We start from the raw sequence: 25328 nt of genomic DNA on the forward strand, positions 1-25328 counted from the left end.
TATCATAGTAGCTTTTATGTAAATAAAGTTTGGTAGTCACAATTTTGCTTATTGTTTCTTGTTTAAATAGATAACTGCCCACAGCACTGTGCCACACACTTGCCTGCTACCAACACACATTTCCCTGTTCTATAACCAGAAGCATATAAAGAAGCATAACAACAGTCCTGTTTATCTTGGTAAAATTATACACACTGTCAAGTTATACCTGGATATATTCTCCCCGCAATAGCATCTATAATCATATTATGGACTGTTCAATTTCTTAAATTCCAGTCCCTAACCTATACCCAGTAATATGCTCAGTAGTGATGAGTGGAGTCCATAACAATGTTACCTGCCTAAAATGTGTAGCTCTGCTGCAGGCCAGAGCAATGTTAAACTGGTCTAAAAATATATGCCTGGATCTGCTCCTGCAATTAGCAACAATTTCAGTTCTACATCACTACACAACCTTCACTCCACATTAGCCCACCAATCCTTTGGAATGTGCAGTGTGTGGTGTAGGGTATTTTTTATTCAGGAGTATGCAGAAAGCCTGCTTTAGGATTAACAAAATATTTCTTTGACACCAGAACGGTCTGTACATAATCCCCATTTAGGCAGATGTAATGATATCATTATCTTATTTTAGCTTGATGCAATAAAAATATCTTTATTATTAGACTGCACTAATATAAACAATTACCATAGTACTGACCTCATAGACATACTTCTGAGTGCTAAAATAAAGGGAATAAAGCCACTAGTGTGAGCTTACAATGTTGCTTAACTATTCAATTTTCCTCAATTCTCCCTCCTTTCCTTCTTTTTTTCTAAAGGCAACACGGACAAGAATAATAAATTCTGCTCCTTCCGGGGTAGCCTGGTTCTTGCTTTGCTCTTCTAATACATCCTCTAATTTCATATACCTTGGGCCAGGAAAGACAGGCCAAGCTTGCCACCTGTGACAAGGAACTACTACTTAAGGTGACAGATTCTACATTTCATGGTATAAGACAAAAACACGCAGGCCCGGATTTGTGGCTCCAGTGCATACGTGCACGCAAAGGCAGATGGGGGTGCTAGGCCATGTGACCTAGGGTCACTGTAGAAGGAAATCCAGTCCTGAAAACATGTATAACTAGGCAACATGTGGTGCCAGCCATTGATGCCACCCAAAGATTTAAGGGTACACAAGCTTTCTATAAATAAGCATATAACAGCACATTTCAGAGGAGTTTGTATGAGACAGACATGAATGTCATTTGGGCTGTCTGTATGATCAGATCAGTGACATATGCTTTTATATTTGTTACCCTCTGAAACTGAACTATATCTCTGATATCTTTAACTCTATATTTAGAAATCTGTATACACACACACACACACACACACACACACACACACACACAACACACACACACACCACACACACACACACACACACACACACACACACACACACACACACACACACACACACACACACACACACACACACACACACACACACACACACACACACACACACACACACACACACACACACACACATGAAGTGAGTTTTAACAAAGCCACATAATGCAGATAAACACCTTTTAGTACAAGTGATGGCCCACATTACACTCCCATCTAGAGGGACTGTGCAGTACTAAAGTCTGAAGATAGATGTTCTCACTCTTTGTCCTGAAGCTTCATTTTAATGACTTGCAATAACCCATTTCTTTCTGTATATTATCATAAAATTAAACTGTTTTCATACAAGGTAAAAAATTGACTCCAAATTACAGCATTGGTAAAATAGATGCAGCAGCGTCAGCAATGTGGTTTTAGATGAGGATTGCCTTTAATTAAAACCTTTTTAAAAAAACACACATTCCCACTAGGTCTCATATTACATGGACTGATGTGTTTCATTTATTATATAAAATAACACTGTACAGGCATTCAGACATAAGGGAAAAGTGAAATTTCTTTACTATAATTAGACAAATCTAGAGACACAATTTTTTTGTGAAGGGAAAATAACCTTATTATCAGGTGAATTTATAAACAGTTTGATGTTGTCCCCTGTAGCAATGAAAAAGCAAGAGCTCAGGCAGAGGAGAATGCTGTATTGATTAGCACCTAATAGTAAACATGAATAAGATTTTCTGACCTGATTAGGAGAGACGGATTATTGCATGTTCAGCAATGTCTACAGTGTGAAGGTGATCACGAGTCATGGCAGGATGGAGAGACCCCCTTAGCTCACTTGTCAGAGAACAGATTGTCATCAGCAGCCTCAGATCTAATTATACTCACAGGGGGAAGAGCTGTTTTTAGCCCATTCCTGTCAATCTGCAGTTTAAATAAATCACTAGCCGCAAGGTTTTACCAAGTAAGATATATCAACATCCCATTTTCAGAGGCCGGTATTGACAGAACCTGCCACCGGTCTTCCCCAAATCTCCTTTTCTTAAAAAAATAATAATTTGGAATTACATTGGTCTGATATCTGGTCTGAGTTTTTTAGGCCAGGAATCTCAAGGATTATACTCCTTACTGAGCTCCTCCGGGATATGTGCATAAGTATGTCATTATATAAAGATTTCTAACACACCATTGCAATGCACTAAACACTGCTTTTAGGCCCTAATACAGAGTACATTTATTAAAGGAACAGTTCAGTGTAAAAATAAAAACTAGGTAAATAAATAGGCTGTGCAAAATAAAAAATGTTTCTATTATAGTTAGCCAAAAATGTAATGTATAAAGGCTGGAATGACTGGATGTCTAACATAACAGAACACTACAGTACTTCCAGCTTTTCAGTTCTCATAGGGGCAGATTCCCTAAAGGGCGAAGTGACTAACGCTAGCGAAAATTCGCCAGTGTGACGTCATTTCGGCGATTTGCAGATTTCCTAACAAGCGCAGGCGTAACTTCGCTAGTGAAAGAGACAGACGCTATCGATCATTCGCAGGCCAGACAATTTTTCAGTCTGGCGAACGGACGTAACTTCGCAAATTCACTAAGATGCAAATTTTACTAAACGTTACCTCATCCGCCAGCCTTGCCTTCGCCAGCTCAGACCAGGCGAAGTGCGATGGAGTGCATAGGACTTCATCAATTTTTAGTAAAAAAATTTTCTAAGTCCCAGAAAACGCTGGCGTCTTTTCATTTTTTCAGAGTGATAGCCTTCAAAGGTCCATAAAAATTTTTTTGGGAGTATTTGGGTTCCCCCCACCATTTTCTAACATATGGAACATAAACAATACAGTTGGCTCGTTTGTAGGGCATTATACAACTCTATTTCATTTATTAACGTTCCCTGGACTTGTGTAATGTAATGTATTTACTGCAACATATACATTCATTCAACTTTATCATTTCCCGTCGTATGCAAAATAGACAACGCTAGCGTATCTTCACTTTGATTGCCGAAGTAACGCTAGCGAAAATTCACCAGCTTTTGGTGCTCCTGGTCGCAACTTCACACTTGAATTAGCGTTGTCCTAGCAAATTTACGCCTGGCAAAGAGTTGCGATAGTTGCGAAGCCGTTGCTGACGAATTTTTACTGGTTAGGAAATTTACCCCTAAGTCAGTGAGTGACTTGAAGGGGGGGGGGCACATGGGAAGGAAGTAGTGTTCTGGCTATTATGTTAGACATCCAGTGTCACTCCAGCCTTTAAACATTAAATTTTTGGCTAACTAACTAATTTGTAGGTGTAAGGAAGTCTAAAAAAATCCTGGTAAATACAAAGACCCTGGAAACAAGTGGTAAAGCACTATGGGGTTTAAAAGTATGTCGCTTAGTGCTCATTCAAAAAGTAAATGTATCTGGGTCAGTTTGCCCTGGCGTGGGCAGTGCAGCCCTGTCTTTACCTACCACTATAGGGCATACATTAAGTGCCTCCACCCAGTGTCAGACTGGGACACCAGGGGCCCACCAAGAAAATTTAGACCAGGGACCCACTCTCAGTACTATTATTCTTCCTCTCCTCACTCAACCTCTATTCTCCTAGTCTCTTTTAGTTATACATACTATAATCTATTATTACATCTATTTAGCCTATCTGTTCTCATAGAAACAGAGAATGGCCATAAAATAAGCCAAAAAAATATTTACTCCATTGTAATATACCAGGAAAACTGCCTCCACCTGCCTCTGAACTGAAGGACAGAGATGCAGTAGGTGAAAAGAGCACAAGGCCAGCTTGGCTTAGAGTTTTATTATAACTAGTTACATGTTCCATATAGTTTTAATAACGTGTCAGGGCCTGTGAATACAAAAATAACACTTTTTACATTTATATTTCTTAATATAATTATCTGGTATTTACATATCACTGACACATATACATGGTGTATTAGACAGTAACATTTTGCCTAATGAATGAAAGTATAATTCTAGTTATTAGGAAATGTAATTGCTACTGAAGCAATGTACCGGAAGGCAGCTGATTAACATACTAGTAAAGACCATGAAAGTCTGAACCAGCAGTGCAACTGGGGACCCACAAATACAGCTTTCACTTGCAATTGCATTTTCATAAAAAGACAATATTTGATGTACTTTGTGTTAGAAGATTATGTTTTCTCCTTTAATTAAGAAAAACATCTGACTTTACGTGTTGGACAGAACTGCCGCCAAGCATCACCCGCATTAGAATTCCTTTCACATTCCAGTTATGAAACACTTGGAATGTTGGTGTTAACCTCATCATTATATCTGCACAGAGGGTTATACACAAAGGTGGAGTAAAAAAAAATGGAGTAAGAAAGGTTACTGGAGAAAATTGGCATAAAATGAACACCATATAGAGCATTGCTTTAGTTATGTGAATAAGCTCATATTTGCCATTAAATTGTTTTCAGGTACTACTGTATAATTTTGAGTATCACTTCGGAAAAAAATATTTACTCCATTGTAATATTACAAGGAAATATAATGTATTGCTTGCCCCAGTAGCAGTCATTTACACACAAATAAACACAGTTCCCAAGATTGGATGATGCCTAGAGTGCACAAGTTGTCATTTTATAAATCAGTTATATATTTTGAAAAAAATATATTTGAATGACGTTTTTCATTTAACTCTATTGTCTATAGCAACCAACCTTCTATACCCACGAATCACACTCTTGGGCGTTTTTGAATAATTGCTATTATTGGCTATTTGGTAGACCTTTGTGGAATGCCAGCCTACAGGAGATTCTGTTTAGAGTAAACCTGTGTCATACTGCTCCCAAAACCTTCCTCAACCAGACATTTTAAAATGAGCACCTTCTTTGAGGCCACTGGTCAAGAGCATTTTAGTTTAATAATTGCTTGGCAAACCCAAGGAACTATTTTATCAATTGTTATAATACTTTGGTCACTGAAGCACTGTTTCTTTTTAATGTATGTAAGTCTGTAAGATGTATTATTTACCTCTGCAGAACATTAAATAATGGTAACTCGGACGTTGTCTCATATGGTGCACAGATGACTGGAGAACCACTTCAAATACAAATGGAATGGGCATTACTAAGCAATACCGCATCATACACAATTAACAAAAGCAGGAAAAGATATGATGGGAAAATTAGCAGCTGCAACCAGAAAGATGATACTACAACACTGGTTTGACACCAAACCACCATCCATAACGATAGTAAAACAAAAATGCAGAGCCGGGCCATGCTGGGCAGGCGCCCTAGGCAGGCCCGGCAGTCGCAGCGCCTATTTAGTTTACGCGTGCATGCGCGAATTGGCGCGTGTGCGCATGCGCAGAAGTGCACAAAGCGCGAACACTACGTAGTCGGCCAGAGAAGGGAACCGGACTTGGGGTGGGCGACAGAGGAGGTACGTGCCTGGCGCCCTCCCAGCTTTGCGCCCTAGGCACGTGCCTACTCTGCCTACCCCTAGTTCCGGCCCTGCAAAAATGACATCATATTTTTCACATAGACTGGTTGGAAACATTAACCAAAAAAGAACAAAACACAGAAAAAAATTTCGACATGTGGACAATGTACATCAAATCTCTCCCACAGCAAATCAGACATCTCACGGTTTACACATTCAGATACACAACACGGTATGGACTAGAAACTCTAAAAAAATCACCCATTGGTCATGGAGTCATCCCAATTCCTTTAGAACCATACAACAGGAACGAGAACAACCAGGAGTCACCAAATTAACAAACTACTGGCCTCTTATCAACATAATTCCCCATAGGGTCTCTACAAAAATCTTCGAAGAGCTGAGAATTAGATGTGTTACTAAATGTTACTAAATATTGTTAATATAACTATATGTACTCTTACACTGTGAAAATAATTTTACAATTGAAACGTAATGATTACTATGTTATTACAAGAAATAAAAAACATACATAAAAAAAATAAAATAATGGTAACTCCTACCAATATTAAAATCAAAGAAAATTTGACTGTTAACCTTCAAACCAATTGCATAAAAATTATTTAGTCAGTATTCTTGTTTGCACCTCCACCATGGATGCAAAAAATATGTCCAAAAAATAAAGTTTACAAGAAAAAGGCACTACAGCAGAAGTTAAATGCTCAAATTATACGTTTATTGCCACACACCATGTTTCCAGCCTGTGAGGCTCTTTGACAAAGAGTCTCACAGGCTCAAAACATGTTGTGTGGCAATAAACACATCATTCGAGTAGTTAACTTCTGCTGTAGTGCCTTTTTCTTGTAAACTTTATTTTTTGAACTCCTACCAATATTAATAATGCTCAATATGCTGAAAATATGTACAAAACATCTTAGCATATTGTGTTTTACAAAAACAGCTCTGAAGAAAACTCTATAGATCAACAAGGAAAGCAATAACTGTCACAATTCTGTTACCCAGGGCAACAGGACTTCATGCCTTGGTAGGACTGAGAAGGGGGTTGTTATCCATATTATCCAGTGCTAAAATCTAAAATGTTGGGAATCCTTAATAATTATACATTGGAAAGTTTCTACTTTCTAATTATTTTTCAGGATAATGATATTTTCTCAAGGACCACTAACAACTATGCTTCCTGTAATGGCCTCAGGCAGTAAAGTTTGTTTACTTATACTCTCCATCTGTACCTGACGTTAAAGGGGTGGTTCACCTTCAAACACCTAGGGGCAGATTTACTAAGGGTCGAATATCGAGGGTTAATTAACCCTCGATATTCGACTAGGAACTAAAATCGTTCGACTTTTAGCGCTAATCCTACGATCGAACGATCGAAGGATTATTCGTTCGATCGAACGATTAAATCCTTCGAATCGAACGATTCGAAGGATTTTAATACAACGATCGAAGGAATATCCTTCGATCAAAAAAACGCAGGCAAGCCTATGGGGACCTTCCCCATAGGCTAACATTGACTTCGGTAGCTTTTAGCTGCCGAAGTAGGGGGTCGAAGTTTTTCTTAAAGAGACAGTACTTCGATTATCGAATGGTCGAATAGTCGAACGATTTTTAGTTCGAATCGATTCGAAGTCGAAGTAGTAGTCGAAGGTCGAAGTAGCCCATTCGATGGTCGAAGTAGCCAAAAAAACACTTCGAAATTCGAAGTTTTTTTAATTCGAATCCTTCACTCGAGCTTTGTAAATGTGCCCCCTAGTTGTTTTCAGATAGATAACCAGAAATAACAACTTTTTCCAATGATTTTCTATGCGTGACCGTTTTTCTAATATTGAAGTGTAAATAGTCATGTTTCACCTTCTGAAGCAGCTCTGGGAGGGGGGTCACCGATCCTGTAAACTGTTCTAAATGGATACATTTAGTTGATACATTTCTTATCTTTGTACCCGCTGAGCAGAATGTCTGGGTTCATTACAGGCAGCTGTAAGAATTGATACAATAGTTGCTAATACTCCAGAGATGCTGCTGAGAAATATATCAACTAAATGTTGCAAAATTGTAAATTGCAGTAGCGATCATAGGAAGACTGCAGCGTTGGACTCGGGTGATGTCACGCTAACACAGTCTTCTTCTTTCCTGCTGCCAGAGGCAGCCTTGATGCGCATTGTGTATAATTTAGATCCACTGCGCAAGTACTCTGGGTGCTGCCTTTCTCCTATTCATGATGACACACATGCTAATCTGCATATGCGAGTGTCATCATTGACCCTGAAGCACACGCCCCCTGCCCAATCATATTCTAAGCGTCAAGTATCTTAGGAGAAGCTCAATCTGTAAAGTTTTAATACAGTTTTGTACTGCCAACAGAAAGCATCAAGCGCTTGCGGTGCGCTGCAAGGGGACACAAATTATAACTTAGCAGGCTACGGTGAGGCACAAATTCAACGATTAGCAAATAGCTTTATATGTATTCAACGCTGAATAGAAGATTTATTTATAACATACTGAAGGAGCGATCCTAGTTGTTTTGAGCGTTCGTGATAATCGTTGTCTTCTTGCTGCCACTACTGAGCTGCTGGCTCTCATTCCTAATGAGTGCTCCAGGGGTCAACATGATTTTTTTTTTTTTCACGCATGCGCCTTAAGGTGAGTGAGGTGAAGGAAGCGTTCTTTACTTTTCTAAGATGGCGCCTGCCTGACTAAACAAGTGATCCGAAGAAGGACATGGAATATACATAATTAGAATGGACTATGTCACTTGCTACCCAAGCGATTTAGGAGGTCTTAGGTTGTACATTACAGGTAGATAAGTATTTATTTTTTCTTTTCCTTCTCCTTTAAGAGAAAAAGATAAAGGTGAGTGAATCATACAATAGCAAGCACAATATCTGATGCCTTTCTGTGGGTGGGTTACCACTGTTAAATCCTGGATTCCTGTTAATATTCTACAGCTTTTAAATTCTCCAGGCAAAAAGTACTCCAAAGATATCAGCTGATTTAATTATCCCAGCTAAAACAAATATGTTCACTGGTTACGAAGGATAAAAAGGAGGATGTGCCTCTGCGCCTAAGAAAGTGATAAATAAGACTAATGTAAAATGGGTCTAAAGTTTGGTCAGATCTTGTAACCCATATAAACCTTTAAGATATTTGACAGCTTACTAGTCATTGATACCTGCTGCTCCCCATTATTCAAGTTTACTTGCTTTGCCCATCTTTTTACCAAGAAAGTTTGATTTAGAATATAAAATATGAAATAATATAGCTGTGCCATACTTTCCCTTTTTGCTTTAAGAAAAATAAAATCATTTGTTGCTCTTTTCCCTTTTGAATTCAGCAACAACAAAAGGCCTGGATTTAATAAGTATAACATAAAATTAAGTTCTTAGTTTCCCCATTGATGTCAGTTAAGATTTTAAAAGATACATTTTCTCATTAAGATGAATTGTGCCAAATATATCATATATTTATTACTTATTTTAGCAAACAGACAAGGTGCCATAGAGCTTACATGATGTATGATACAAACACTAATTTGCACAAATGTTTATTATGCACTATTTGGAGATGTAACACCCATGACATCTATTTATTTAAAAGGAATTCTTCAACATTATTCTATAAAATACATTGTTTGATGTTCAGAGGCCCATGCTAGCTCATTACACCAAACCAAAAATGATGATTAAAGGGAACAGACATAGTTTCTTAGTCGCTGGTTCCAAATGAATCTTCTTTTATGCTGTAATTAAAGGGATGGTTACACTTAAAATTCAAATTTAGTATGACAGAGACTGTTTTTCTAAAACAAATAAACATTTGAAGATTGTATTCATTATTTACTGTGGTTAGGCTTTGCTTTTTTTATGGCAAAAAATACCAGCCTTCGTATATTTTTACCTTTCTTCCCTATTAGTAACAGTGGGAGCAGGCATATTTTTACTAACCAAGTGACAACCCTAACCCCAAAGTGTTTGTTTCTTAGCTCCCTAGTTGAAGACAGATTTCCAATTTGGTCTGCCCTGGGCCACAGGGGCCACAGGGACCTGGTGGCCAAAAAACCCCACCCCCACCACAAATCCAGGCCTACACACAGGCAATAAATCTCCTGCAGAAACCTTAGCTTTGGTATCACTATGAATTCTCAGTTTTTAGCAATTCACACTGACACCAATGTTAGGGTATTTGCCGGTAGTGCAGATTTCCCACTGGAGACATATGTTCCTGTGTGCCATCACCCAGGAAAAGAACAGATACTAACAGCAGTACCTTTTTAGACTACATAGCTACCCCGGTTGCAGGTGTGGGTTGCAGGGGTCCACCAGATAAGACCTGTACACTAGACCTAGGGCCACAACACCACCACAAAAACAGTGGATGCAACATTAGCCGAAAGGTGTCCATACACCTGAAGAAGCACTCGTTTTCTTCGCCTAATATGGTGGCCTTTGTACTTGGCCATATTGGGCTGATCTGGTTGCTTGGCTCATGGCTAATGATTGGATCACAATAGATACCAATGCAGGCCACTAGTAGAGGAATGCATCAATGAACCAAAGTTGGGGATAGACAATACACAGGTAGGCTAGGTCTGAAGCTTAAAACTGCCCATGTATGGCCAGTTTTAGAGTAAACTGCTGCCCTTGAGCTTGTCTACTCTGAGAATTCAAAGAAACATTCCAGGTGGTCCTCTATATAAGAAAGGATTTTGCTACATACAGACAGAAGCTCATTTCTATGATAAAGATCTTCATCTTGATTAAGGTAGGGCTAATTGTGCCCAGTTTTTCCTTGTGCCTAAGTAATGTAAATAAAATCAGGGAATATGACAATTTTGGTATATAATACAACACATCGGGCCACTGTATGGAATAAGTTAAATAGTTCTAAAAATAAAAACTGGCAGAAAAAGAATACTCCTTTTTTATGGTCACCTGTGCATGCCTCTTTGCTTAATGTGAATAGATACTAATAGACATTATACTTTCTAAAGGGCCCAAAATGCCATGTTACAGGCATGATTAAGATCAATAACAAATGATCAAAGAAGCATTTCATTGGAAAAATGCCATGCAGGATTAAGTCAACTGCGTCATAGCAAAGTTACTCTGCTTCAACAGTCAGAGTAACAACATTCCAGAAACAATGAAATCCAACGGACAATTGAAAAAACTGAATGGAGATATGAAACAGTCTTTTAAGACGGAGATAAAGAAGCTGTCCAAATAAAGAGAACATTAATGATAAGGGTTCTACCAATCTAATACTGTTTTAATTACTTTAATCCACACATGTTGAAACTGACCATCTACCCAGAATTATTGAATCAGAATACATTATTTCTCAGCGATATAGAAATATAGGATCAGGGCCGGACTGGGAGAAAAAAGCAGCCCTGGCAAAAAAAAATCAAAGCAGCCCACTTCAGGTATGGGATTGTTTATCTGGAAACCCATTATCCAGAAAGCTCCAAATTACGGAAAGGCCATCTCCCATAGACTCCATTATAATCAAATAATCCAAATGTTAATTTATTTCCTTTTTCTATGTAATAATAAAACAATAGCTTATACATGAACCAAACTAAGATATAATTAGTATTTATTGGGGGCAAAATCAGATTATACATTATTTAATGTTTATATGATTTTCTAGTAGACTTAAGGTATGAAGATCACCCCAGTGCAGGCATATGAGTTATTGAATTACAAATGAACATGCGCCCATAAGATTGATAATTTCAGGTCCTGTAAGGGCCAACTGCTGTGTTTTCTGTAGCAAACAAACTGACCATCAGTTGAACATGTGGAGTCTGTATGGACTGGTGATTGGCCAACTCTTTACCCATACTCCTAAAGTGGAAGAGGGGCAACCAGAGCCTGCAGATGAGTTATGTGCACTGGGATGACCTAGGCCCCTTCTGATGAGGCTTCAGGAACCCCTATAAATGCCAGAGAGGGCCAAAACCCTAGCCTGTTTATAGTAGAGGGGTCTGTGCAGTGAGACACGGTATATGCCTTTTAGGGGCCACACAAATTAAACTCATGGCGGCTCTACTGGGGGTCTGGCTGTAATGTCCATTTGCATAGCTGAGGTCTGTGAGACCCTATGGATAGGAGATATGTATAGGAGATTGGTGGGATCCCCTCAGGGAAAACTGTTGGTCTGTTTGGCCAAAGACAAACGGCCTCCCCTGGCAGAGTTGGCCGGCGGTGGCAGGCCCATCACTTTCCCCGGGAGGGGCGGCGGTAGAAACAGCAGCTGATTGCAATGACAATACCTGCCATTTGCCGAGTCGTAGGGGGGTGCCACGATGTCCAGGAAGGCAGCGGGCCCATCCAAAGGGATGATCTGATTTAGGTTCTCCCTGTGCCGAGCCAGCAGGCAGCGCGGGCTGTTATCCCCAAACTCTCCCACGGAGCGCATCGCTGCCCGGCGCACAAAGCCGCACTGGTAGGAGAGCAGCGGAGGGATGAAAGTGAGAGGTTTGAGGGGCTCCTTGCCTGTTGCCCCTGCCGCTTGCAGGCAATTCAAAGCCGTTAATGCGGAACTTGATTTGTTCCCAGACCCACATCTTCTGCTCGCACCCTGCTCATTTTCCGCAGCTGTCCCAAGCTCTCCGCCAACGGGCCCAGGCCGACCCCTCCGCTGCTGTGAAAAGTCTGCCTGGCCACCTTCTGTATCAGAGAGCTCATCTCCGTCCCGAGTCCTCTCCCTCTGGCTCAGCGCTTCGGTGGGGAGCTCATCCGCGCTCCCGCATGCTCCTTCTCAGCCGGGAAACAATATTGTGACAGCAGGCTGTGCAGAGATGCCCGTGCGGCCCATTTACATATCAAAGACAGCGGCCCAACGGGCATTTGCCCGAATTCACAAATGGCCAGTCCGGGCCTGTATAGGATAGTTTCAGGAGAAGATAGATTGTAGTAACTGCCTTCCCATTCCTATTGAAAGTACTGAAACATGAAGCAGGCTTTGTGATTTCAGAAAACCCTGTTTGCATTCCTCCAAAATACATACAAATTTAGAAGGGATTTATCTAATTCACGATTTAGTTAGGGATTTGGCGTAAGAGTAAAGGTGGCCATACATGGATAGATCCGCTCGTTTGGCGATGTCGCCAAACGAGCGGATCTCCCTCCGATATGCCCACCTTGAGGTGGGCAATATCGGGCAGATCCGATCGTGGGCCCTAGGGCCCAACGATCGGATCCTAGCATTCGGCAAACGGGCGGTCGGATCGCGGGACCGCATCAACGAACAGATGCGGCCGCGATCCGACGGGATTTTTAAACCCATCCGATCGAGATCTGCCCGACTTTCGGCCAGATCTCGATCGGGGAAGCCCGTCGGGGGCCCCCATACACGGGCCAATAAGATGCCGACACAGTCTGTCGGCATCTTTTATCGGCCCGTGTATGGCCACCTTAATCTGTAATATAATCTGTAAAATCACATGGCATTTGGTCACCCAAACAAGGTAATTGGGTTTTTTTCCCATGTACTGTGCACAAGGTTCTTGATGACCATTACATGCCATAATTTGCATATGTAGATTATCTTTCAGATTAGGTTAGGGATTTGGGTTGTTTACCCAAAAACGATTTTTTGCACAGTGATAGAAAATTTGGTTCTAAACAACTTTCCAATATAAGTTCATTACACATTTACAATAGTATTGACGTTATTTGTACTTAATTGATATTAAAAGTAGTATCTGTGGGACAAACCAGATAAATAAACTGATTCTAGTCTAGAAGAATATATTATTAATCCACATTGTGTAAACAGTACCCCCTTTACTTCACAAACTCACTGCCAGCCCACCACAGAAGCCTGGTATTATACTTTTCAGAAGGTGACAGCCCTACTTCTAGATTAAAAAGATATTTTCAGACACTTTGTCAGGTGACAAAGCACTACGTATGACATTGGACGTGAAATCAGACCAGGAGAATAGAAAGAGAAACAAGCACTGCTTTTGACTGCAAATAACTTTAAAACCATTACATATTTTTAATAAAAGTATACTGGAACATTCATTGGACGTATATTTCCTTCATTATGAAATATGTTTTTGGGGTGGTAGACCCTTTTTAGGTAGGGTTGCCAGAAAAAGCGGCAATGGACTTTAAATCTAATAGAAATAACTTGGCTCACCAGAAGATTTTAGATTTGTGCATGTCCAAATTTCCATTTTTAATGGTAATGTATATTTGGAAGTAACTAACTTTTATTTTGTTGTTTTTTTTTCTGAAATATTACACAAATGTGAAACCAAAAATATTATCCTTGTACCCTGATGTACTTTATAAAACTAAAGACCAAAAGGTTTATTTTGTAACTCTCCAAGAACTACACACATATAAGGGGGTTTAAAAACTGATTCAGTCTTTTAATTTTTATTTTAATTCAATCAGGCTGAGGTTTCGAACATCTAGGCTGTAAAACAATATAGCTCAGCATTACGTCATATGAAAAATAAATAATGGATTGAATTATTGTCAAATGTCAACATACAGTGAGTTCACCCCGTGGCAATGGAAACATCTGTGAATAATTACAATGCAATTGCCAAACTCTATACCTGTCACTCTCTAAGGAAGTTTGCCTTTGTCAGAAAAAGAGAAAAAAAGAAAACCACACGATCAATACTTGAGAAAGTGAAAATAATATATTCAGGAACTGAGAAAAGGCACACTGGCACACAAGTTGTAAATGCAGGTGAAAACCTTGCAAAATTTTTATTACCGGAAGTGCAACGTTTCGGGGCAAGCCTGCTTGACAAAGGTTGCACTTCCGGTAATAAAGATTTTGCAAGGTTTTCACCTGCATTCACAACTTGTGTGCCAGTGTGCCTTTTCTCAGTATCTGATTTGAGGTTGCCGGTTACCTCTATCACTGAGCACCAAGTGGATTTGGATATATCTGCACAGACAGGTGTGCGGGAGCAATCACCAATTTGTACTAATCCTTCAGGAAGCATTTGCAACATCCAACATGCAATCAGTATGAATACTTGGAACTCAAAAGGGCAGTGATGTCTCTTCACTCTAAAAATCCATGTAATTAAAGGAGAAATAAACCCTAAAAATAAATATGTCTACAAATGTATTATTTTATATACTGAATTTATGGTACCAGCCTAAAGTTTCAATAGCAGCAGGACTTCAAAGTTGTTACAGGGGGTCAACATCTTGGAAAGCAAAACCCACATGCTCAGTCTGCTCTGAGCAGCTGTTGAGAAGATAAGCATAGTGGTTGATGCTCGCAAAGTATCAAGCAGAAAAATAGCTTTGCCTGTAATATAAGATAATGCTACAGGGTTGATTATTAAATTCTGATGCTAGTTGCACTGATTTATGATCTGCCATGTAGTAATTATCTGTATTAATTAGAAAAAGATCCATTATCCAGAAAAACTCAGGTCCCGAGCATTCTCTATAACAGGTCCCATGCCTGTGTTAATAACTTCTGGTAAACATGAGAGAAAACAGGTCACTATTAAATTAAGATACCTAGGAGAACAGTTGTTCAATAGTAGGACCACAAATTGGAGGCTAGCATGGTGTAGATACAGACATTCTGAGTCAATCAGGATGGTCATGGGAGTAACCAGGTAAAACTCTAGTAGACCAATTTTGGTGCCACACCTTGTCAGCACTGAAGGGGGAGCAGCGAAAGGACATGTGGTAGTTGTAAACCCCATTTCGACAGATTAGAGGGTCGTGTCTGAGCACATTTAGGAGATTATTGTAGTTTGAATGACATTACATGAGGGAATATGCTCAGCCATAGGATGCAAAGACCAGTGTCTGTATGAGAATTAGCTGTAGCAAGTGAATCAAGGCCATATAAATGCATCCAGATGAAGCATCACAACATCCTGGCAAGAGAGGGCATAGATGGAGTTTACCCAAGGTTTTTGCATAGCAAGATGGATATTGTGGCATTGGCCAGGTCAGGCATAAAGTAGAATGGTGGCAGCTTTTACTACTTGTGTGTTTTATTAATTTCGAGAGTATAGGCTATTAATTTGAGCCGTTAGTTGAGAGTTGTAATCCATGGACCACTTGCCCTGATGTTTTTCAAGAACTACAAAAGGAACTGCATTCAACTGCGCAACATTGCCGAATACAACCATATCTCAGTTCAGAATCAACTAAAACACTGATTCAGTCTCTCATCATCTCCCGCCTTGATTACAGCAACTTACTCCTCGCAGGTATTCCAACAAATCACCTTTCACAACTCCAATCTGTTCTAAATGCGGCCGCTAGACTCGTTCATCTATCTCACCGCTCAACATCAGCTGCTCCCATATGCATGTCCCTTCACTGGCTCCCAATCGCCTCTAGAATCAAATTCAAATTACTAACACTCATTTCAAGGCCCTTAATAATGAAGCCCTTCCCTATATTTCATCTATGATCTGCCCATTCTAGACTACAAGACTTCTCTCGGGCTTCTGCTTTTCTATGGAACTTTCTCTTTCTTTCCAAACTTTCAAGCTCTCCTTAAAGATCCACCTGTTTAAAGAAGCTTATTCAATGTACCTTAATTAATCAATCATTGCTCTATCAAAAATCACAAAATTGTTTCTAAATCCTAATGTCTCAATTGTACCCTAACCTTACTTTGTAAACTCTAATTTGTAGGGCCCTGTAATCATATTGTACTCTGTAACCCTTGTTTGTTATCCTCCATTTATTCCCTGTTTGCTATAACTAAGGTAAAGCACTGCGTATCTTGTCGGTGCTATATAAATAAATGATGATGATGATGAAGATGAAGATAATGTTTGCTCAGTTTAAGGTTTTTAGTCTATGCTTTACTTTGGACACTTGTCATATATTGCTATTTAATAAAGGTTATCAAAACCTGCTGCACCATATATTATCTGAAACCGGTGCCACTATTTAGGTAGCTGTTGAGGGAGGGACCACAAATTTGTATCCGGGTGTTAAGGCTGGCCACCAGGACCATCTAAGCTTCTTCAGTAAATGTATGGTTTACACTTACACTTGGAATGTGTAGCAAAATAAACATGAACAAAATAAATAGGTTACTTGAATGCATACAAAGCATTCAACACAATTAAGAAAGGATATGAAACAGTTTTCAAATATAATGAATATCCAGATGTCAAAATGAGTATACCATCTAGATCTCATTCTAGCCTTCAGGGTTCAGCATTCAGCTACTAAAACCACATGCAGGTTTTTACATTTTTACATTCTTGCATGGTTCCTGCATTTGAATACCTTTTGTAGCTGAATAGGCCCCTAAGCCTTTCAGTTCTGGGGTACTACAATTCTGTGTGTCTCCATGGGTTTTCTCCATGGCTTTCTCCCACACTCCAAAAACATACAGGTAGGTTATTTTGCTTGTGATGAAACTGGCTGGTGTATGTAAACCTGGTAGCTTGGGCTGATGTGAATGCTGAATCTATTTAGTTCTGCATAAACATGTTGGCACTAAATTAAGTATTGGATAATGGGAGAGAATCCATGGGAGTGAACCAGAAACATTCCATTTAATAGAAATACAATCCTACCTCTCCCGAAGCAACTTCTAGTATTAAAAAAATATGCAACATATATATATGTCCCTACAAATAACTACAAATGGCAATGATATAGCAGTTTGAGGATGTTAGTAATTGTAAACGAAAGTGCAATGTGCAAAATGCAATTTGTGACTCAAAGTAAAATGTATTTTTACACATATGTAAAACATATCACCCAATCAGTCTTGATTTTTTACCATCGGTCCTGTTGGCTATGATACCAAATGAAGAGAAGTAGCGGTGCAATAAGTTGAACATCTAAATTACAAACTTGATGAATTATGATATATCTTGAAATATAGAGCCACTGGTGACAATGTCCAATAAAATGCTAGTAAACCATATTTTTAGTATAACATATTTTCTACCCTGTTATGTTTTTTAGTTATGTATCTACATATTTGCATTTATCCATATCAGTTCAAGAAGTTATGCTTCTTAAAGGATAAAAGAGCTTAACATTTGAAAAAGGCATCTGTCAGACATGGCAGTATCCTGAATTTCCTCAATCAAAAAAGTTAATAATTCAAAGTGTGCATGAGATCTTGGTTTTTATATTTGTCATGTGCAACCTTTCCATTGCTCAAAAAGCAACAGTATGAATAGAACAAGGACAAAAAAATGGTTTATATTTGGAAATGGTTTATGCCAAGGCTACAAACTTTCTCTATACCTGTTTTATTTTTATGCAGAAGAAAATGAAAGAAGCAGGATGCATGTAAAATGGTGCAAGGTCAACAACCTTTAATATATACTGTATAATAATATATGGGTATGTAGTTTGTAGTTTAACATAAAAACAACATACTGTAGAAGCTAACAATGTGTAAAATCTAAAATCTAGAAACAGACAACTTCATCCTTCTTGGTTTAATTTGTTTTTAAAAAAAAATGCAAGCAATCATGAAATCAGAAGAAACATCATATGAAGGTAAAAGTTTGAAATGAAGAACCAAGAGAAGATGAAGAACATTACTATTTCTGGGTTATGGAGCTGGCGAATAATAGTGTGTAAAACATTTCTAAAATGCCATATCTAACCATAAATCTGTGTTGGCTCAGAATGTTGCTGTTGCCCTAAAAGTGTGAATAAAGGCAATATGTAAAGATGATAACATCTCTTTAATAAATGAACAAAAAGGGGTATTTCCCCATGGCCCACCAGGAAAGGGGACACATCAGCAACAATTTAATCTGCAATAATTGATCAATGAACCTTAAATCGTACTTTTAGTTACAAAAGCTTTACCATATTACCCTTTATTGTATTCCTTATTCATTTTCTATTGTTTTCTAGACAGATCTGCTCTTGTCTGTCCCATGTTGTGTGAACAATGAGAGGCATGCCATCGACCTATCAGCACGCACACAGGGTAGGATTTTGTCAAGAAATACTAAAGTCTTTGTTTTCACACTAAAATACACCCATGTGCACTGTGACGTGCTGATGGAGTGCCTACACAATAAGGGCCAAGAGGGAGCAAATTATCCTTTTCTCCACTGCTTGCCAATGGCCTAAGTGTTTGCTCTTTTCTCCAACACACACATAATTGTATGGTGGATGGATTAGATATCAATCAATTACTGATTCTGAAAAGATATTTGGATATTCTGTGCAGATTATATCATATATTTCTTAATATGAACAATTATGCATGTATTAAGTTGAGTTAGGGCAGTCATGACAAATGCTCCCAATTTGCCTTTGACCCATCACCAGGACTTTAAAGCTGCCTTGTATTGGGGTGCTACTAAAGAAAACTGTTTTGGATTGAATCCAGCAGTTGGAGGGGTTTGTGGAGTTGGGGGTTGTATGACCAAATTAATATTGCAAAATAGTATGAATGCCATTGATAACAGTAGTGGAGAAGATCAAATGTAAGCTTTCCTTGGTAGCTAATGTAATATTTTATATATGTCATGCAAAGAGAACAAACATTTCAAAAATACATGCTTGGCAAGACTAAACTAATTACTGATTGGCTGCTACTGCTGGTGCAATTTAGTAGCTAAATCAGCAAGTAATCACAATATGGTAAAATAATAAAGGCATTGTTTTAAAGCTGTGGTATTCATAATTTGGACCTGACCTTTGGTGGTGGAAATGAAAACAAACAGACATGCTATAGTTTAGTGCTTATTGGGGACAAGTAAAAAGGTTGTGTTGCAGCTGTTCAAGTACCAAAAGCCATTATACATTTGTCTGAATAGCAATGTAAAACTAAAAACGTTTGAACACTGCATTATCTTTCTATTTCCTAGCCCATACACTCTAAAACCATTTCAAAGTCGCATATATTTTCATATTTTCTAGATAGCACATTTCTCACCCACCAGGCATGTCATTTACTGTAACTGTTTCTTTTTCCTGCACAACCATCCTGCACAACCATTTTGAAGCTATGATTTAAATAGCATTCGACTAATGAAGAGTGCAAAGCGTTAACAAAATGTTTGCCTTTTTATTTCAATTTAGCTTCCATTTTAAATGTATAGGGGGAAAAAACACCAAGCTTTGCTCTGTCTCTATTTGGATTGTCTCTTTTTACCTATAACATGTTTACCACATTCTCATTCTTAAGATTAAAGTACAATAATATTAAATAAACACATCAGACAAGAGATTTCTTCTACTCCCATACAGTTGTTTCAAGAAAACCTATATGCAGGTTGGTCTTATCCAGAAGTAGTGAGGTTAACCCAAGCATAACCTTTTACAAGTGGCTATACAAATATCCTAAAGAAGTGCAATGTGTGTCAATTGATGGCTCTGTGAGAACACGCTGCTTTATAGAGCCCTGCATAAAAAGCCAGTTCCGCTCTTCCTATCTTCAAAGGGGTTTTGTTCTCTTATTGAACAGTGTTACCTGCGCATGTGTTTCCCCCTTTTAACTTTAATGTGGTCAAGTGACTTACAGCATTCACCTAAAATCTACTGATGTGTTGCCAGACAGTGTCCAGATGTGCACTTGGCTTTTCTGAAGATAGTGTGTAATTTAGTATGACTAAAGTGGAATTAGGAGAGCCTTTACACAAACACTGAGAGGTTTGTGCCCTGGGCTTTTCAACCCACAGAGCTCTAGTCTTTACAGTGCATATACATATACTGTATTAGTTATGTTCTATGCTGATTTTCTCTGCTAAGGATTGCATATGAATGTACAGGTATAAGCTCCAAAGAGCAGCTATGTTATGTAAACAAACTATACTTCATTTTTTGCCATTGCAGATGGTAATTATATGTTAAGTTCCATATTACAAAGATTCCTGTACTAGCAATAAAGAGTTTGTATATTTTAATAGTTGCTAAATAATGAGGTACAAGTCTGCCATAATTAAATATTTTGATTTGTTTTCCTTATTATCAGTTCACTCAAGGAGACTGTCTGTAACGAGCACAATAGATGTTCTTGCACAATCCATTCACTCTCCTACCTCAGTAAACATCCCTTCCAAGTTACACATAACAAACCATTCACTTAGGGGCCCATTCACTAAGCTCGAGTGAAGGATTAGAGGAAAATAGAGGAAACAAAAATTTGATTTTCTAATGGTTTTTTTGGTTACTTCGACCATCGAATTGGCTACTTCGACCTTCAACTATGACCTTCGAATCGAACGATTCGAACTAAAAATCGTTCGAATATTCGACCATTCGATAATCGAAGTACTGTCTCGTTAAAAAAACTTCGACCCCTACTTCGCCACCTAAAACCTACCGAGGTGCAATGTTAGCCTATGGGGAAGGTCCCCATAGTCTTCCTAGCAATTTTCTGATCGTAGAAAAATCGTTCGATCGATGGATTAAAATCCTTCGAATTATTCGATCAAACTAATTGCGCTAAATACTTTGACTTCGATATTCAAAGTATTTACATTCGACCCTATCTAAATCTGCCCCACAGTGTATGTCTGTCTAAATTTCTAAAAAAGTCTAAAAAGTTCTGTCTAAAAGTTCGGTCATTAATAACATAATTTTAAAGAATATAAAAAACAGAGACAGTAACATAGTGCTACGCAATATGTTGGCGCTATATAAATACATGTTAATACATGTTAATAATAAAGCCCTAAGACATTAACTATAATTTTCATGTTGATTTCAGTTCATTATTTTCTGTCTTACAATTTACCCATTCATTGTTGTTCGAAGAGTTGGTTTTGGCAAAGAGTTTTGCATAATGGTAGAAAGCCAAAAGTAGGCGTTATAGTTGCTAAAATTAACAAGTCTACATATGGCCATGGGCCAACGTTTTGCTATTCTAATATCAGAGATGTAGTTTGCCAAGAAAGGTTATCCAGAGTGACACTTTTGTTACCTGCCAGGATCATGGATTGCCAGGAAAAAGAATGAAATTAAATTTTGCCTGACACTTAACAGCATGTTTTGTATTATCTGCAAGTAGAGCAATTATATATCCCATTTAATACCAAGACATCCCTCATGATGCACTTTTATGGCCATAATCATGCAGTTAATATGAAACCCTAGCGCAGGAATACCCAGCATGTAGACCTCCGGTTGGTGCTGAACTACAATATAACTACCAGCCAGCCTTTAGCTGTTTGGGACGATAGTGGGAATAGTAAACCAACACCTGTTGGAGGAGAAACAATCTGTGCTAACCCATGCATAAAGAAACAACATGTACCTTTAGTTTTTGCAAAAAGAATTAAAAATAGCATTCTTTAAAATCATTTCATTCATGGCTTATAGTGTGAATCCCTATACCGATAAGGGGCCTATTGTCCAGAATGAATAGTACCTGAATTTTTATAGTTTTTCCCCATAATAATGATCACCAACTTAAGTCTCCAAAACAAGACATTCAATGTTAAATAAATTCATCAGGATTGTTTTGTCAGCTGTATGGATTTATTCAGCTTAGTCACCATCAAGAAAAAGGTACTGTTTTATTATTAAATGGAGATAGAAAATAATTATTCGTTTAAAATGTACTCTCTTGGAGATGGTCTTTATATAACTGGAAACTTGTGTTGTGGCAGTTTAATGATTATAAATATGCACAATTTTGCCCACAATAGAAACCGATGACCATGAAAATTATTTTTAAATAGTGCTTTTCATAATAAGCAACACTACACACAGTATATTCCAGGGACCTTCATTAACTTTGCCCCATGGAACTTACAGTCTATATACTGTATGGCAACTAACTCACACTTAGATTATGTTACTTGGCCAAGAACCCAAGACGTGGACACAGGGTCACACAAGAATACATTATAAATGAGCCACCCATTTTCAAATCGCACAGACTAAGTAGGTTTTTCTGTGTTGCTTACGGTCCTGTAACTGAAATGTGGCAATTATGTCATCTGTCTCATACTACACATTTGCAGTGCATTTTCTGTCAAGTGTTTAAATACTATTGCTTATTTCAGGAATACAGATGTACTGTACTGTACTATTCAAGGAGTCACAACCTTAGAAACATTTGGACCCAATTTACAATACCTACCAAGAGGTTAAGAAGCCTTGATCAATGATATACAATGATCAATAATGTAATGAACCATATGAAAACAATTATGCATACCACAGTTTCCATTGACAGGTTAAATCCTTTTTTCTCCTTTACTACCATTATGGAATTTAATTTCACTTCTTCCTGTGCTACAACTCTAATAAAATATATTTAAATTGATTAAGATCAGATACATCTTGGATTCAGGATGATGTGTGGCTAGCTGATTTCTTTATATAACGTCATTCATTTATAAAAATCATGTGTATACAGATCCTAGCTGCAGTGCACTTGTGGCAAAACATTTGTGTATTTCATTGTCACATCTAATCCTGTTTTTAAAAATATGTTTGTCTTGTCAGAGCTCCAGTTCCAGGGGGTCACATTGCTTTTTTTTTTTTTTTTTTGATTAGTTGTCCTTCTTTCTCGGAAAACTCACTGAGTCATACCCTGTCAATAAAAGTGCTGTAGACTGGCTGGCTTCTGAATTGTCTTCTTTTCAAGTGGTTCTACTTCATTTGTAGAACCATTATAGAAAAAAAGAAATCTTTTTTACCTCCAAGGAAAGTCTTCCAAAGCAGACATTGCTTTAGAGATAGTTAGCTAGCTATATAGTTAGATACAGTAGGTAAGATACATAAATATTAGATAATAGATAGATGATAGATAGATAGATAATAGATAGATAGATAGATAGATAGATAGATAGATAGATGATAGATAGATAGATTTTTGTGACATTTATTATACTTCCCTTTATGTCACAAGTGCACATTGCATCCACACCTGCAAACAAAAATCACTATAACAGGGGTATTTGGAGACGACACAAGATTGCCTTCAAAAGTCCTAACTATTAAAGATTTTCGTGTTAACATTTTACTGCCGACATTTGAGGGGCATGCCACATTTGTTTTAGGGTGGGCTCATGTGTAGTGCATTACAGGATCTCTTTTGTCTCTATTTAGCTTCTTTGGACATGTGTACTAATAAATAACCACTTCAAGCATTTGCACCATCTCCAATAAAGCCGTCTATATGATATATATGTACCCGCCCAATTCTAATTGACCTTAGTGTAAGAGTACTAGCGAAGTTCGCTAGGCAGAAATGAACGCTAGCGAAAGTTCGCTAAGAAATGCTCGCTCTGATGAATTAAGGCTAGCAAAACTTCACCAGCATTCGGCTACTGAGACGTAATTTTGCATTTTAGTGAATTAGCGTAATGGTAACGTATTTACACCTGGCGTGGCATGAAGAGTGGAGGATTGTTTGCCGGCGAAAATCGCCCTTTAGTGAATTTGCCCCACAATCTCACATTTAGGAGACTATTCTGGATAGGGGTTTTAGCCTTAGACAATGTATTTAAAGTGTACTTCATCGTTAAATTTCACTTTTCAAAATATGCACTTTGCACTTTTTCTGTATTTGTCTGTATTGACTTGAATCCAAACCCTAATTTGCATTTAAATCTGAGCAAAGTTGACAAAACTGAGACTGTCTACAACTGTTCCTTGCTTAAAATTCATGACAATAAGGGTTTGATCTGGTTTATTTATTTTTTAATTTATTTCCTGGTATTTATAAAGTGCAAACACATTTCCACATTGCTTTACAGAGATTATACATCATTCACATTAGTCCCTGCCCCACTGGAGCTTGGTTTGTCCGGTTGATAGGGATGTAGCGAACGTCGGAAAAAAAGTTTGCGAACATACTCGCGAACTTGCGCAAAAACGCGAGCGGTTCGCGAACGGTTCGCGAACCCCATAGACTTCAATGGGAAGGCGAACTTTAACATCTAGAAAAGACATTTCTGGCCAGAAAAATGATTTTAAAGTTGTTTAAAGGGTGCAACGACCTGGACAGTGGCATGCCAGAGGGGGATCAAGGGCAAAAATGTATCTGAAAAATCTGCCTGTGTGTGCTTGGAAGAGATAGTGTAGGGGGAGAGCTGTTAGTGATTTCAGGGACAGATGATAGTAAGTTTGCTGGCTAGTAATCTGCTTGATACTGCTCTGTATTGGAGGGACAGAAGTCTGCAGGGATTTGAGGGACATTTTAGCTTAGGTAGCTTTGCTGGCTAGTAATCTACTGTTCTCTTTAAACAACTGCCATACGTTGACCTTGTAGGCATTGTTTGCCCAGTTTTTTTGGACGCAGCCACTGAAGCACAGTTGCCATAAAAAATATGCCATATAAATGCTGAAAATAGTCATTTTTCGCCATACGTTGACCTTGTAGACATTGTTTGCCCAGTTTTTTTGGTTGCAGCCACTGAAGCACAGTTGCCAGAAAAAATATGCCATATAAATGCTGAAAATAGTCATTTTTTGCCATACGTTGACCTTGTAGGCATTGTTTGCCCAGTTTTTTTGGTCGCAGCCACTGAAGCACAGTTGCCAGAAAAAATATGCCATATAAATGCTGAAAATAGTCATTTTT

General features: G+C 38.3%; 1 protein-coding gene and 1 pseudogene across 1 annotated transcript in view; both read right to left on the reverse strand.

The window, feature by feature from the left end:
* Nucleotides 1–25328, reverse strand: part of LOC108717850 (kinesin-like protein KIF26B) — a 200777-nt gene that overhangs the window by 141510 nt on the left and 33939 nt on the right. The gene's annotated exons all lie outside the window — the stretch shown is intronic.
* LOC121394199 lies at nt 11440–12965 on the reverse strand (annotated as a pseudogene).

The sequence above is a fragment of the Xenopus laevis genome, chromosome 5S, assembly GCF_017654675.1.
Source record: "Xenopus laevis strain J_2021 chromosome 5S, Xenopus_laevis_v10.1, whole genome shotgun sequence".
Lineage (NCBI taxonomy): Eukaryota > Metazoa > Chordata > Amphibia > Anura > Pipidae > Xenopus > Xenopus laevis.